Source organism: Felis catus, chromosome C2 (genome assembly GCF_018350175.1).
Source record: "Felis catus isolate Fca126 chromosome C2, F.catus_Fca126_mat1.0, whole genome shotgun sequence".
NCBI lineage: Eukaryota > Metazoa > Chordata > Mammalia > Carnivora > Felidae > Felis > Felis catus.
In genome coordinates, this window is record NC_058376.1 from 72,862,795 (window position 1) to 72,879,867 (window position 17,073).

A 17,073-nucleotide genomic window follows, 5' to 3' on the forward strand; every position below is an offset into this window, starting at 1 on the left:
CCAACTGCCATTCCTGGAAAAACAGCTCTTCCTGGTTGCATCTGGTCTGGCCAACTTGACAAGAAATGAACTGAGCTGCTCAGAACTGCAGGGAGAGAGTGGTGGCCCAAGGAGCAGAAACAGTGGGCCGGAGGGAGAGCCCTGATACACACTTACTTGGACCCACCTCTGCCTTTGCCCACCTGTTCTCACCCACATGCGACTTTTTTCAGAGTGGTTTAGTACAGCCTAACTTTCAGAGATCCCCTCAGGGACTGCTAGGCCAAATTTAGAGCCCGTACCAAGAAGTCTGTTAGCCACATGGTTGGCTACGTGAAGCCTGCAACATATGAAAAGTTATATTTAATATCCCTGGGAGAAGACCAAATATGGGAAAGCCGATTTGTGGGATGCAATTGCTCTTTTTGTAAGAAGCATCTCTGCCTAAGTGTTCGATGAACTCATAGCCCCTAGAGTTGGGCTGCAGATTCTCTGGCTTTAATTAGATACGTGGACAAGCAGAGGCTTTAGAGGTAGAGGAACACTTCAGGATCCTCAAAGCCCTACACAAGGTCATTGTCCTCCTGCTATATCTGATGAGCCTCTGACTGGCACCAGAGCAGACTGCGTGAACAAGTCTCATTCCGCCCAGCATCCCGTCCAGTGGCCTGACGGAGGGCTGGACTACAGCCCTCCTTTCCCCCTGAAAGGCTGGGATAGAGAGTGGAGAAGGAGAATGGTGATCTAATTTTCCACAGAGGTAGTCAACATCTTGATTCCCACCATCGAGATACCTCTTTTTGTGAATATTTTGCTCATCTGTGTGTTAGGTCCCCGGGCTTTTGAGTGGATTCTTCCTAGACAATCCCACTAAGTGTCTTAAAACACAGCCTAGCCTGCTTCCTTCACTCACCGATTCTGAGAAACGAAGCCATCCCCAATCCCTTTCCTACCTTCTATGACTCCAGGCAGGCCAACATCAGATAAAGCCCTCCTATAGCCCTCAGAGTAAGGACCCCAAAAGTCCTCTGAAAGTCCTTCAGCTGAGTCTGAATTTGTTTAAGACACTGTGCTAGTCTCTGACACAGGCTGAAGAGGTTCTGAACACTGACCATTGCATTGAAAGAAGACTTAAAGGAAAGAGAAGGATAGTTAATGGACTCTCTTGAGCTTTCAACATGTACCCAGAGCAAAAGAAATAGGGGTAAATGAAGAGGAGAGATTAAGGCCTTCCCCCCCTTTTCTCCAGATACAGAGAGGCAAAGCAATAAGGCCACTGAATTCTGGCCTTCTGGGGTTCAGCAGAACTCCACGGGTCAAATGAGAGCCCTGCCCAGGTCAATCCCCAGTCGGGATGTGACCCTTCTCCAGAGGGAGCAGATGATGCAGGCCTCCCCTTCCCACAAGGGAAGGGACACGAGCATCATACAGCAGTGGAGGATGAAGGGTGAAAAAAACATCACGAGGCCAAAGGGAGACACAAACACCCAGAACAGTTTTGCAGAATTGGGTCAATGCTAAGTCAGCTGTTCAGACTGAACCAAACAGGGCTGATTCTCCTGGCCTTCCAGTCCTTGGTGAGGAGGAAATGGAAGTTAACAGCGTAACCTATGCCCAGGCGAAGCTTCAGCACCACCAACGAGCAGATTCTACATTTGGAAAGCCTTGGCCCTCTCCTTGAACTTGGTTTTCAAGGTTTTGACGATGAGTCACCTCATTCTCCCGCATCAGCTTCTGTCTTTAACTATAGCCTGACGTGTCTGAACCCGAAAGCACCTCCAGAGCTGGAGCAGCCGTCATCTTCACACCACGGATGACTAACCATGGCCTGCTCACAGTCTCCTAATTATCACAAAACAAAAATGCTACATGCCTGAAAGCTGAGGTTTTGAGAACAGCGCGTTTGAAGAGCTGCAGAAGCAGGAGAGAGACAAGGTGGCAATGAGCTAACCTTTTGACAGGCCCTTGCAATCCTCGGAGGCACAGGCCAAGCAAGCAAGGACACAGATAGGGTTTTCTCCTTGGCAGGACTGCACTGTTAATATCGTGCGTTACTAATGCCTCTGATTAGGTTCCCAGGCTCATTAAGACCTGTGTGCCTTTGACTGTTTCTCTTGGATCAGATTGGATTCCACTTCGCAGAGAATTGTCAGGACTTTCTAGTGTCCACTGCTGGCCAGATATCATCTCTTGGCTTGACTTCTTCCTGAAGTTTCTCCCCTGTGCCTCTTGTCTGATGATGCAGGTTACGTTCCGGCATGCTGGCTGGCAGGCCCACTGCTCCTAGCTCAACCAAAACACTTGAACTCAGCTTATACCCAAACTATGGTGGCACAGGACAGAGAAAGACATGGGAGCATAGCTAAGTCAACTTCTAAAAAGGAGAGAAGAGGAGCTCTCACCCTTTCTGATAATCAGACATATTATGAAGCCAACATGATAAAAAAAACAGTAGTTGAAAAAACATACAAATAGGCCAACAGAAGAGAGAGCTCAGATACACTCATGTGTCAGGAATTAATATCCAATGAAGGTGGTACCACAAATGGTGGGGGAAGGGAAGAGCATTTAGTAAATGGCGTTTGGGAAATGGGCTCGCTACATGGAGAAAAAGAAAATTGGATCCCTCCTTAATGCCACACACAGAGAGGGTTCTAGGCAGTTGAAAGACCGCAGTATAAAAGGTTAAAGAAAAATAGTAGAAATAAAGTTCGTAGGGGCGCCTGGGTGGCGCAGTCGGTTAAGCGTCCGACTTCAGCCAGGTCACGATCTCGCGGTCCGTGAGTTCGAGCCCCGCGTCGGGCTCTGGGCTGATGACTCAGAGCCTGGAGCCTCTTTCCGATTCTGTGTCTCCCTCTCTCTCTGCCCCTCCCCCGTTCATGCTCTGTCTCTCTCTGTCCGAAAAATAAACGTTGAAAAAAAAAAAAAAAAAAAAAAAAAAAAAGAAATAAAGTTCGTAGAATTTTTTTTTTAATTTTTTTTTCAACGTTTATTTATTTTTGGGACAGAGAGAGACAGAGCATGAACGGGGGAGAAGCAGAGGGAGAGGGAGACACAGAATCGGAAACAGGCTCCAGGCTCCGAGCCATCAGCCCAGAGCCTGACGTGGGGCTCGAACTCCCGACCGCGAGATCATGACCTGGCTGAAGTCGGGCGCTTAACCGACTGCGCCACCCAGGCGCCCCTAAAGTTCGTAGAATTAAGTGAAGGGAAATATCTTTGTAATCTGGGAAAGCTCTTTTACAACCAAATTTCAAAAACATAAACCATAACACGAAATTTTATTAACTTGATCACATCGACATTAAGGATTTCTAATCAACAAAAGAGCTCTAATCAACAAAAGATAACATTAACAGACTGATGACAAAATAGGAATAGAGGCTGATAGGAAGAATATGCAAGGATCTTAAACATTTATGACAGCAATAGAAAAGCAGGGGAAGGGGGGGTGCCTGGGTGGCTCAGTTGGTTAAGCGTCCAACTTTAGCTCAGGTCATGATCTCGTGGTTTGCGGGTTTGAGCCCTGCATCAGGCTCTGTGCTGACGGCTCAGAGCCTGGAGCCTGCTTTGGATTCTGTGTCTCCCTCTCTCTCTGCCCCTCCCCCGCTCACACTCTGTCTGTCTGTCTCTCTCAAAAATAAATAAACATTAAAAAAATTTTTTAGGGGCGCCTGGGTGGCGCAGTCGGTTAAGCGTCCGACTTCAGCCAGGTCACGATCTCGCGGTCCGTGAGTTTGAGCCCCGCGTCGGGCTCTGGGCTGATGGCTCGGAGCCTGGAGCCTGTTTCCGATTCTGTGTCTCCCTCTCTCTCTGCCCCTCCCCCGTTCATGCTCTGTCTCTCTCTGTCCCAAAAATAAATAAACGTTGAAAAAACAAAATTAAAAAAAAATTTTTTTTTAAAAAGCAGGGGAAGGATATAAACACGCATCATACAGAACACAGAACTCCACAAACAAGTCAATTTTCCTGGGAAACAGATCCTGAGATGAAGAGCTGTGAACACCAGGCTTACTGCATTACATTTGAAAAATGCAAATTAAAACAACAAAGAGATATCACTGTTTGCCTTTTATATTAGCAACATATAGAAAGAAGGGTCACACCCAGTGGTGGCAGAGACGTGGGACATGACGGTACTTGCACACCGCCCATGGGAAGACAGCAGAAAGGGGCACTGGTGAACATTCTGGGGAACGATCTGGTGTTATGAGTCAGTGTATTTTTTCACTGAAAATTTTACACTATTTTCAGTGTAGCATACTAGCAATTCCTCTGCTAGGTATACCTCCCAAGAAATCCTCATACAGCTCTGTGTTAGGAGACATGTGCAATTCCTTCGTGTACAGTTACTTGTAGTGGAAGTTGGGGGCTACCTGAGTTTCTGGCGCTGAGATCGAGAAATAAAATGTAATGAACACAAACCAGGGAGTACAATGCCGCAGGACTGAAGCAAATGATCAGTTGTACACATAGCAACGTGGATGCTTAAGGCAGTGAAATGAACAGGGGGACGGGTGCCTGGGTGGTTTAGCCTGTTAAGTGTCTGGCTCTTGACTTCTGCTCAGGTCATGATCTCACGGTTCTTGGGATTGAGCCCTGCATTGGGCTCTGTGCTGGCAGCATGGAGCCTGCTTGGGATCATCTATCTCCCTCTCTCTCTGCACCTCTCCCCCCCCCCAAAATAAATAAATAAACTAAAAAAAAAAAGAACGGGGGGAAAAACAGTGAAAAAAAGATAAGAAACAATGAGATAGAATATTTACACAAATTAAAAATACTGCAAACATATAGTATTTGTATAAAAACATGCAAGCAGAAGGATGAAGAGACAAACACAAAAATCATTATGTGTGAGAGAGGGGGGTGGAATTTCAAGATGAGGAGTAAAAAGGATAAGGAAGTAAATAAATCCAAGAGAGGGGTCTCACAAGGATCAGTGATGCAAATATCCAGGACCCAAGTAGTCAGATTAACTCAACTCCCGACACCCGCCTCCTAAAACAAGCCCCAGTGACAAACCCCACTTGAGCCTTGGGAAGGCAAGCCTGTATTCTTCACCCTCTCTTTCTCTGAGATCTCTCCCGAAAGGTCACAGGCTGAGTCAGTGGAAAATTGCAGGGCCCTACCACACACAACTCTCTGCTTTTACCTGTGAATGAAATGACATCCACCTCCAATCTTCTGTGGGATGAAAAGGCTGGCACCTGGATCAAGGTTTATGCCTCTCTCAGGCAGAACGGATTTGTTCACAGGATGCCTTTTCATTTTCCATCCCATGAACTCTCCCACCTCTGATTGCAATCAAAGTCATCACCTTAACTGAGATGCCACAGACATAACTGCCGATGCCCCTCTTTGATCAGAACTGGTATGAAAGACAGAGGAAACACAGCTAAGTCAGAACGATGTCTTAGATCTCGCCCACTTGGGAGAGTGCCCAGAATGGGGAGGTGACATTCATCCCACTGGGAAATGGGCTCACTTTGATCCACTGGTCTGGCAAGTCCTCTCTGCTAATGGGGAATGGGGAAAGTATGAAATCTATCCTGCATGACCCATCCGTCCCTGAAAAACTGGAGATCCTGAGAAGAATAATGAGGCTTATCAGTCAGTCTTGAGTTCCATTCCCCATGGTGGCTATTCCAAACCTTGACTGCTGTCCCTGAAGTCCCCAACTCTATCCCATAAGCAAACTGAGGACCAAGGTCAGGTTACCCGTCCAAAGTGAGGAACACAGAGATTAAGATCCAGGGATGCAGAGAAGAGCTGATCTGGGCAGGCTGAGAGAACTGCGTTGTAAGGCGGAACCAGAATTTCAAGATGGCCAAAAATACTGCTCTCAATCTTCTGATTGGCAGGAGGCCCTGACTCCCAGGTTAACCCTTAATTGCCCAGACTACACCTTCTTCAGTTATCACTACATGAAAGGTCTCTTTGAGGCACCAGCATATGTTCCACAAACAAGTGTCTACAGCAAATAGGATCCCCAGGAAAATAAGACGCCCAGGATACATGGTAAAGGGGTTTGCATGGCTACCATTTTTATTATGTTTCCTTCTGTGTCTAGAAAGTAAACTTCTGTGCCTGCTTTAAGACTTTTAACTCTGGAAATCTCATGGTAATGCTGGATCTTGCTGTTTTAAAGTCTTTCTAAGGACAGAAGTTGGCTGGCAAATGTACAAAATGCCTTCACAGTAGGCCTTCTGCAAATGTTACCGCCCTTCCCCACCACCGTTTTCCTTCTTCCTTGTAGGTATAGTTGAGGACTCACACTGGAACCCAGAAGATCTGGTCGTTGTTCTTGGCTCTGACATCTTTTCACAGAATGAATGATCTCAGGCAAGAAGCTCTCCCTTCCCCTAGCCTTCTGCTTTCCTGACTCTGGCTTTTCATGTTTAGAATTGGAGCTAGTAAAATCTATCTTGGTTGTGGCCAGGTGAGTCCCCATCCCCTTTTCTCCAGCCTCTAGAGAATCAAAATATTAGATTTTAATTTTTTTAACAGAAAACTATAAAGAAGTATAAGGTTAGCCTAATCCTACATTCTAGGTCAAATCTGTTGGTGTTAAAAAGATAAGCTGTTAGAAAACAGAAGCGACAAAAAACATACAAAGTGACAATTGAAAGTCACTTTCTCCCATTCCCACTGTCCACAGCAGATAACTACTTTCCCAAAGTAATTTCATCCAGAAAAATTATGCATAATACATATTATGCAATACTTATTGATTGATTGATTGATAATTTTTAAATGTTTACTTATATTTGAGAGATAGAGACAAAGCATGAGCAAGGGACGGACAGAGACAGAGAAAGAATCTGAAGCAGGCTCCAGGCCGCAGTCAGACGTCCAACTGACTGAGTCACCCAGACCCCTCTTTTTTTAAATATGTGGAAGTGATCAAACTATCTATGGTATTCCCTAATTTTCTCTTTTTCAACCTATATCTTTCATGTATATATAAACCTACTTTATTCTTTATAACAGCTCAATAATATTTTACTAAATGGACTCCTAATTCATTCCAGGGGGATCGTGAATTTCTCTTCTGGGAACACCAGTTCCTCCTCTTGCCCTTTGATTTCCTCCCAAGAGTCAGAGTAGGTCAGGAGCTGAGATTCAGGGTCCAAAGGAGATGGAGAAGTCCCCACACACCCAAATGTTTAGGGCAAAGGTGCTGTGAAACTGCCATGAGTGACAGCGTTTGCTTCCCCTTCTGGAGAAAATGGCCAATTTGCCACATATGTTGATGGCTGAACATATTGATGTTTTTAATGTTTATTTTATTTTTGAGACAGAGAGAGACAGAGCATGAACGGGGGAGGGCTAGAGAGAGAGGGAGACACAGAATCTGAAACAGGCTCCAGGCTCTGAGCTGTCAGCCCAGAGCCCGACGTGGGGCTCGAACTCACGGACCGCGAGATCATGACCTGAGCCGAAGTCGGACACTTAAACGACTGAGCCACCCAGGTGCCCCTGAACATTTTGGACAAATGTCAGTGTTTTCAAATGATGAAATTTCAGATTTGAAAAGGACCGAAGGCTTAACTTCCTCGAAGCCACTGCAGGAATCTCTTCTACAAGCTTCTGTATTATCACTTATTTACTATCACCATACCATACCAAAAACAGCTTTTACTAGCAGAAAATTCTATTTTTTGCAAACCGGCTCCCATGCAATGCATCTGCCAGACTCTAGGACAAGACAAACGAGACACAGTTCCCGACCTCAACGAACTCCCGGGCTAGCTGGTGATGTGTGTGTCTGACGGTGTGCTATGAGGGGCTGGAGAGTCAGGAAGGCTTCCTGAAAGAGGAGATGCCTGAACTGAGCTCTGGGTGAAACTGAGATGGAGGAGCGCCACTCAAGGCAGAGCAACAACATGGGCGGAAGCGCAGAGGTGTGAGAACACAGCAGTTTGGGAGATCAGTGTCTGCGAGTGGGAGGGAGAGAGAGATGTAGGCAGGGCCAGAACAGGAAAGGCCTCAAATGGCCCTGTTGAGGTATTTAGATTTTACTTTGAGGGCATGAGGGAGCCATTGAAAGAATTCTAAAATCCCATGCTGATTAGATTTGCCTTGTAGACAATTATTCTTATAGTGGTGCAGAAAGTGGCTTGGAGGAATAAGAATGCTGTAAGACAGATCAGTTAGGAGACTATTTGGAACATACTTGAAAAGCAAATATAGAGAAGACTAGCCATAAAAGACATTAAAAAGGAGCTGCCAGAACTCAGTGACCAGATGGCTACACTGAGACTTGGGTGACTGGGTGGGTGGGGCATCCTCATCCGAGAGAGAGAGAGAGAGAGAGAGAGAGAGAGAGAGAGAGAGAGAACAGGATAAGGAGCAGGATTGGGGGTGAAGACAATGAGGTCCATCTGGGGCACGGGGAGGGTGACTATCCAGGCTGATGCTCAAGGAAGATGAATATGTGGGTCAGGAGTTCAAGGAAGGGAACTGGCCATGATGCAGACTCTGTCGAAGGAAGAGGGACAGAGGGTCAGCCTGTGAGGGTGTGAATCACCAAGGAGAGGGTGGAGCGTTGGGTGGGAAGAGGGAGGGGCCATCCGTGAGTCTCAACCATCTTTTGTGAAGATTTCCTCTGAGTGCCTCAGAATTAGTACCAATTAAGAGCAGCCTCTTGTCCCAAAGCAATATGACAAGTCAAGAGAAGAGCAATTCGAGAAAAAAAGCAGTGCAGAGAGAGGACCCGGATTTTTAGGTGTCCCTTTGTGGGCAGTGACATCAAAGGAGTCTGAAGGGCACCCCATGAAAGAAAAGAGGAAGGCTTCCAGAGGAGGTCTGCTTGACATAGCTTTTTGTTTCTTTGAGACAGCACTCAGGACACAGCCTGTACCCCGACCCCGCCCTTGGGTCCCACGTGAAGCCACAGGCTTCCCGGGGGTGTCCACTTGAGCCTGCCACATCCCTTCCTCCCTGACTGCTCCAGTCTTCTGCACACTGGAGGCCCCATTAAATCTTTGCGAGTTACAGGCATGAGGCGCACGAAGGCCTGATCAAGCCAAATACACGTGTAAAGCTGTCTCCTGGCTGTGAGGAATAAAAATCAATATTTTAAAATCTGAATTATTCAGATGCTGTATCCCCAGAGGTGATTCATAACCCGAGGAGCGCCTCAGTTGGAGAACAGCAACTGAGGATTTGTGTGAACATGGCTTAGCCTACAATTCCTCCTGCAATCAGTCAAGGGCCAACAAAAGATAAAATAACAGAATTGTTCCTACACGTTGTCCTGAGGAGAGCCCGGAGGAGAAGTCTAGACTGTCATAATAAGAAGCAACTTGCCCTAATGAGGGAGCAGAGGGTTCCCTGGGCTCTCTAAGTGCTGGTGTTGAGAATTCATGGGTCCTTTGCACAAGGGAGGGCAGGTTAAGCTGGGGAGGGGGGATTATTCCAAGCATTCCCTTTTAGAGTAAAATGTAAGAGCTTCCCTGAGAAAAGTGACAGTAGTCTGACATCCCTGACCCGAAAACACCACATCATGTAGGTCCTTAAACCTGCTGACGGGGCTGGTCAGGGCGTGTGCTATCAAGACCATGAGCCGATGACTAGACTGGCACAGGGGAGAAGGTGAAGGTGAAGTGTGGATGGTTTGGTGGGAACTCATCTCACGAACAGAGGATGCACTAAAATCCGTTCTAGAGAGAGGGAGGCAGCCTGGCACAGTGCGTATTCCTGGAACTTGGGTGAAAAACTGAGTTGGGGGTCCTTGGCTCCACCACTGTGTGACCTTGGAGAAGACAATTATTTTCTCAGCTTCAGTTTCTGTAACACTAAAGTGCTGATCATAATCTCCAACTTCTGGGGTTCTTGGGAAGATCGGACGAAATTAAGATATAAAAAAGCCCTTCGCTATTCCCTCAAACCATGGGTAGGTTAGGATATTTGGTTACTATAGCAGAGACCCAAGTGACAATGGCTTAAACAACATAGAGGTTTATTTCTCTCTCGTATAAAACCCCAAGCCGGCATGGCAGCTCTGGTCTGAGAGGTCGCCAGAGGCCCTACCCTCCTTTGCATGTTCTAAGAAGGCTCCCCACCACTGCCACATTGCAGCCAGTAGAAGGGACAAAGGGGCAATGGGAGGGTAAGCCCCTTCCCCGTGATTCAGAATTTTATACCCTACTTCCTCTCATCCCCCATTGGCCAGAATGCGGTCACACAGTCACATCCAGCCGTAGAACAGGCTGGGAAATGTAGTCACTTTCTGAGAAGCCACATACTCAACTGAAAAATCTGTGATTATGCAATAAGAGGGGAAGGCTATAATCATAGTCCCTGCCAACCCTCCTTTGTTCATCTAATGACTTTTTTTAATACCCAGATCTGAGATTTAGGTCACTTCCTCGGGAGGCCTTCCCGGGCCCTCCAGGCCCCTTCGTTTTCTCCCGTCTCCTCCATGATACTTGTTGCACCTGTGGTTTTTGGTTTGCTGTTGTCCTGACTAGAATGTAAATTCCACAAGTGTGGGGCTATGTCTGGCTTCCCGTCTGCAGTCTCCCTATTACCAACCCAGTGTTAGACACAGAGTGGATGGGCCATATGTCCCTGCTGACCAACTAACTTGGTGCTCTCCCCTGAGGGCCTGAGAGTTCCTCAGGGTAGAAGTCCATAGCTCTGAGGCCACCAACCAGTGCTCTCCAACCCAGGATTTGCTTGGGAAAGAACGGATACCTCCTGCTACTTCCCAGGCAATGGGGGGTGGCTGCCCACTGAGAGGACATCACCTGGGAACTTCATTTTACCCCTTAGTCTTCTCTTTGTGTTTGTATTCCATCAGAGTCCCTGAGCAGGCAACTGCACCTTTCCTAATAAACCCTTGCTCTGCAGTGCTGTTACTCAGGATCTGGGAACGAACAAGAAGGTTGGGAAAAGAGCTCTCCACGGCACTGTGGCCAGAACTGATGACACAAGGAGAGACTGGGTTTTCTACTCTCAGCCTCTGGAATGCAACTGCCAAGCCTGATCTTGCCTGCGGGCAAGAGGGAAGGAACTGCTGTGGAGGGGGTCCCTGGGCAGCTGGCCTGCACCTGCTGTGGGGACAAATGTCTGCCGTGAGTGTGGGCCTGTATGAACACACTGTCTGGTCCCTGTGGAGCTGCTTGGGGCTCCACTTTAGTTACCTCCAGCTCACCCTGGTTTTGTCACACACCTCACCATTTTCTCAGAAATTTTCCGCCCGAGCTCATTTTCTTTGTGACGAGGGTGCCTTGAGGGAATCCCATCAAATATGACTCTGGTTCCTGTGTGGAGTGGAGGGCTGTGCCCTAGGATTGACCACCAGGCCATCAGACACATTCTAGTCACCCTCCACAGTTTCCTTGGATTGGAGCTAGAAGACACTAAGCTTGGGCTCTGAGAGGCCAGTCCTTTCTGGCAGTCTCCAGAGCTGCTGAAGGGGCAAGTCACCTGAAACCAGGCCCCAGGGGTTGCTGGGTGCTCAAATTACATGGATCTACAAAATGAGCCTATTCAAGGGCCAAGTTCAAATTTGCCTGCTCGTATTTTTCCAGAGAGTCGGGGAGGGAGCAGCCGTATCCTGCCAGCAGCCCCTGCAAATGCTGCCCCCCCAACCGCCCCCCCCCCCCTTCCACCGTGCCTGGTATCAAGGAAATCTTTTCCCTCCCAGCTGTGGCCACCAGACTGACCTGGGAACAAACACGACTGAAACTTCATTTCACAGCGGGTTTCTCCCCATAAAATGGCTGTGTCCCTTTAAGTCCCTGCAGCTCTCCCCTCTTGGACTAGCTGTAGGTTAAATGAATCAAGTGATCAGACTTTTCTCACTGGGGGTGCTGGGCTGGAAATTCCTCCTACTTGCTTCAGCGTGTGTACAGGAACAAAGAGCAGTTAAGAAGGGATTAACTTTTCCCTCTGTTGGTTTCTCTCTTCTTTCTCAGAATAATTCCACTTCTAACTCAGGGACTTAGGTTCATCTCAGGGCCCTGCTTCTTCCTTGACTATCCATTACAGTTCCAAAAAGTTTCCTGGCTGCCTCGGTCTTCTCTGGGCCCAACATGGGGAACAAGCATCTCCGTGGGTGGCTTTCTCAGCATGGCTTTTTGTATCCCTGACTCCTGGCTTCATCCATTTATTTCCAGCACGAACCCTGGACTAGTCTTCTGTATATACCAAATAACACTCTATTAATAATGTTAGGTCCCCAAGTAGCCTTCTCTTCTGGGAAATAAATATGCTGATCAACTCATACGTGATGAGTTTTGACAGCAAAAGGTGATAGAAAGAACACTGATTTGGGAGTTAGGATTTCTGGATTCTCATCTTATCTCTGGCACTAACTAGTGTGTGACATTGAGAAAGTCACTTCTCTTGGCTGAGCCTTACACTCCCCTCTGTGATGTAAGAGGTTCCTTCTAGTGCTAACATTTTAGTGTCCATATTAACTAGTCATGCGATCCCCGTGACACTTGATCATCATGAACATGCACAGATGAAGACTGGACCTGGGGACCAAGGTGATCACAATAATGAACAAGGTACCAAAGCACCTGTCCTCAGTAGCCAGTTACCCCAGACTAGATCTTGCTTTATCTGTGCTCTCTATAGAAAAGAATCTAATGAATGGGAGCCAAATGGGACCAGACTCAGAATGGACACAGAATCAGACCAGAGGCCTAATATCCCAGGATCTATGCCATTCCACTTTTATTCCCAAAGGGTCACAAGGTGTTTTTTTAGTCCCATGCTACATAGAGCTCTGAACTAGAATCAACTGATGCCTGAGACAAAACTGGGGTGGGGGCAAGACTCAAGACAAAGCACTATATACCTTGCTCAGTTCTCTTTGAGGTCACTGCAGACAGAAGAATACCACTCCCACAAGCCCTGGGACTGTTCCACATTAGGCTTACACCTCCCAGGCACTGGCATGGCTGAAAAGGCAGGTTTGGCTGTGCTAGGAACAAGTGATGTTTGCACTCAGCAACAATATCACCCAGCAGCCATGTGTCGGTGACTTCAGCTTTCCAAAAACCTGGAAAAAAAATCTGCTCTCCAAACAAATGTGAAATATTTGCAAGTTTTCAAAAGGAGCTGGGTCTGTTTTCTATAGGATTGAGAGAGAGAGAGAGAGAGAGAGAGAGAGAGAGAGAGAGAGAGAGAAAGGAGCTGTAAATGTGGTAATTAGAAGCACACGTTTCTTCCATTCTTTTAAAGCAATGAAGATGTTGTAAGGCTTGCCGATCGGACTTCTCTGTGAGAAGGACCATTTGGGGACACATGGATTTGGCAAAGAAACTCAGGAAGGCAGGCTCTGCCTCGGCAGGGAAGCGGCAGACCTGCAGCAGCCAGGATGTCTCTTCTGGAAGCGTGGTGGTGCCCGGTAAACAGTCGCCTTCAGGATTGGCCCAGGACGTGTGTTTGGTGGGAAGATGCGGTGGTTAGGAAAACATCCTTGAGAGGGGTGCCCTAGATTGTTATCCAATTCTCAAGAAGACGCCATGGCCATCTTGTGGTCCCAGCATCAGCATGAGGAAGTTGTGTCCTGAGCCTAATCTCAGTAGTCCTCAGCCCCCGGTACTGCAGACAGACCATTGGCGTTCGTCCAGGCTCTCTCAATGGAGAGAATAAAGAGTGAATCATGACTACCTCCCACATTCATACAGCCCTGGCTGTACTAGAAACATGCCAAATAGGAAACTGGTTGCTAAAACTTATTTGGCCAAACTTGTTTGTGTTATTGTGTTATGACCTCCAAAGATCTGGCTAATCCAGGTAGCACTGGAACAAAGCAGCTCGACCTTTCACTACATGGATATGCCTTCCTGTTGGCTTTATTTGACTTAAAACATAACTATGTTAGGTTTATTACAAATATTAAGCTAACAGTTTGTTATGCAAACAAAACCTATAATCATTAATTTTGGTCATGTTTAAACCAGTGATTCACATCCATGGCTCAACGTTGGTATAACCAGGGAAGCTTTATAAAAATTCCCATGCCTTAGGCCCACCCCTAGAAAATCTATTTTAATTGATTTGGAGTGGGGCCTGGGCATTGATTTTTTTTTTTTTAAAGCTCCCCAGATGATTCTAATTGCAGCCAGGATTGGGAACCATTGTTCTGAATGATGCCTGAGAAATGTGCTAATTTAGTGTGTGTGTTGGGGCGGGGGGGGGGGGGGGGGGGGGGGGGGGGGGGGGGGGGAGACAGTCAAATGAGATCTTAGTTTGAATTTGGCTGGCTTGTTTTATCTGTGTTCAGCCCAGTATCTGGATAGGAACAAAGCCAAGATTATAGTGCAGTTACGTAAGGTTTGGAGGGTTAGCCATTTCTCCCAAAACTGACTCATTACTGTATGTATATTTCACCTAACGCAGTAGTTTGGAAATATTCGAGTGGGAACCTCATGTTTTGTGAATATAGTTAGCATCCATTAATAGTCAATAATAATCAGTCTATGATCTAAGTGGATGGGACACAATAAAAAAGAATTCTCACATTTAAAACAATCTGCACTGGAAATGTTTCATAATAAGCCAAAAGGCACAGATTTAGATTATATATGTGTATATTATTTATATATATTATATACTATATAAATATAATATATTGTCATATATCATATTTATTATATTTATATTTATATTTATATTTATATTTATATTTATATTTATATTTATATTTATATTTATGCCTTGAATTTCAAGACATTACTCTAGTGATTTACAATGACTCGAGACTCAAATCATCAGGTCTTGCCCCTGAGATAAACTTCTGGTTCCGTGTGTCTGGAGGTGGAGTGGGGAAGGCAATTCAGGTAGCAGAGGAGAAGTGAACAAAGGACAATGACTGAGTAGGCAAATTTAAGCTCGTTAGGGACCTGAGACAGATCACCTCTCCGTAGGATCTTTGAGAGCTGCAAAGGGTTGGAGACTTTGTTTTCCCTTCCCTGGCAGAGTCAGGTCCATTAGCTCTCTGGCTGCCTCTTGGAGCTTAATTTGTTTTTTCTAACACAAGGGAGGGGACAGTGCATTCCAAAAGATAGAGGACAGCTAAGGGAGATCGGTCCTCTTTATAGGATGTCATTAAGCATATGGTGCCTCGCGGGGGGATGGGGAAGGCCATTAACAAAGAGCCAAGAGAGAGATTAGCTCATAGAATAAAAGGCAGTTGAGAGCAGTGAGCCAGATACTGGAACAGCTGCCAGGTAGAGACCCAAGCTTGGGAATCAAAGCCCCAGTCTAATTGTGTGTTTAAAGAGTTGTCATCTTTTGCATGTATAAGGGTAAATAAAGTGTTAGGAACTGCTCTCAGGAAGTAGAAGCATTCAAGTCACAGAGGACCAAAATCCAGAAACCTTCAGTACCTAGGGTCATTTCTCTGGGGCTGATTCCAGCACAGCCCCCCGTGGAGCCCGGGCCTAGATGTTAAGAGTACAGGCTGAAGTACTCAGGGGCTACCTGATTCCACTTGTGCAGAGGCTAGAAGCTGACATTTAGGGCTTGAATAGTGCTCCTTTTACAAGTAAATGACAACCTGGAGAAAGGACTAACTATGCTGGATGCCTGACATTTTCAAACTGACTCTATTCAAAGAGATCCAGAAGATTAACTTTCACTCCCATCAAGCTCTGACCCAGCCTCAGTAGAAAGGGAATCCCCTAGACCCACTGTGGTTCCTGAATGATATTTAGTCATGGCCTTGGCTTAGCCTGGTCTTCCTCCCCAAGGTCTGTGTCTTTGGTGGGATTTTCAGAAAGGCTTTGGCTGAGGCTTTTAGACTGTGAATAAGCCAAGAGGATCTAATCAGCAGTGTAAACTGAATACCAGAAAGATAAGGTGAGAAAGGGGCTGCGTAATTGCAGACTGAGGCAGAACTTTATGAGACTGAAGCCCGAGGAGGTCCTGTTTCACATGGCCTTTGCCTGACGGCCGTGGATTAAACACAAACCCCTACCCACACTGGAGGCTGAACTCAACTCCTTTACCAAAGAAGCAAGATGTCAGTTGCTATTATATACAAGTAGATCACTATCTGCCAATCTGAGGTTGATCTCCTTCTGCAATCTCTGACCTGCTCCAGACAGCGCAAACCACCTCTTCCCTGTGCTCCCTAAGCAGGGCCTTCCCGGGATGTCAGTGAGCTTGTTGCCTCGAACTGTGGTTGGCAGGGAAAGCAAACGTCCCAGGCTACAATAGACCAGTGTCTCCCTTACCCTTCATCCTCAGCAGCGCGAGGCTCTTGGCAAACTACTAAATGAACCTGTGTGTCCTGTGTATTCCATCTATCATCTCTAGTAAACACTGAAAGCCAAAGGATAGGAATGGAGTAATCAAGAGACAGAGAAAGAGGTATTAGGTGATAAGTGGGGTAAAAGCATAGTCTTGAAACGTATTAAACTATTCACAGCAAGTTAAATTCTCTCACTCCCCACATCCGCAAAGGAGGAAGTGCAGCCTTGGCTGAGCCCAGGGGACTGAGATCAAGAATCACAAGAGCTGTCTTCTGTCTAACCAACCATGTGGCCTGGGGCAAGTCCCTCAAGGGCCTCAGTTTCCCCTTCCCATGAAACAAGAAGATTACACTAAATGACCTTTCAAGGTCCTTATACCCCTGTCACCTTGTAATTTTATACATCTATTGCCACAATACCAAGATACTGCAGCCGGAGGGCCCAGAATGCACCAGGCCTGCGTTTACCCACCAGCCCTCGGCCCTGGAGGACCCCAGTGAGATTCAGCTTAAAAACAGTGTTGCAAATGCCAGACCACAGCTGCACAAAATAGGAAAAATCTTGTTAGGAAATGACCACAGCCCCCTGGAGCTGTGGAAAACATTGCCTCAGACAGAAAGGACTTTTCCAGTGGAAAGAAAAAATCATGAGTATTGTGTCTGCTAAGGCTGTCTGCCCAGGCACTTCTCACTGAACGCTGCCTACTCAAGTCCTCGGCTCTGGGGCAGTGCTTTTCCACCCGATGCTGGTCCTAATGACAACTGCAGGCTCTCTCTTCTTCTGGCCCCAGGATTCACACTTGGAAGTCATTTTCAAATTCATCTTTGGGCTGTCTGAGGTCTAAATGCTTCCTCCAGAGGCAAAATCACAA

The 17,073-nt window shown here is 46.6% G+C and overlaps 1 long non-coding RNA gene across 2 annotated transcripts in view; it reads right to left on the reverse strand.

Moving 5' to 3' along the window:
* The window catches only part of LOC102899975, a 121,326-nt gene that overhangs the window by 41,077 nt on the left and 63,176 nt on the right, over nt 1-17,073 (reverse strand). The window lies entirely within an intron of this gene.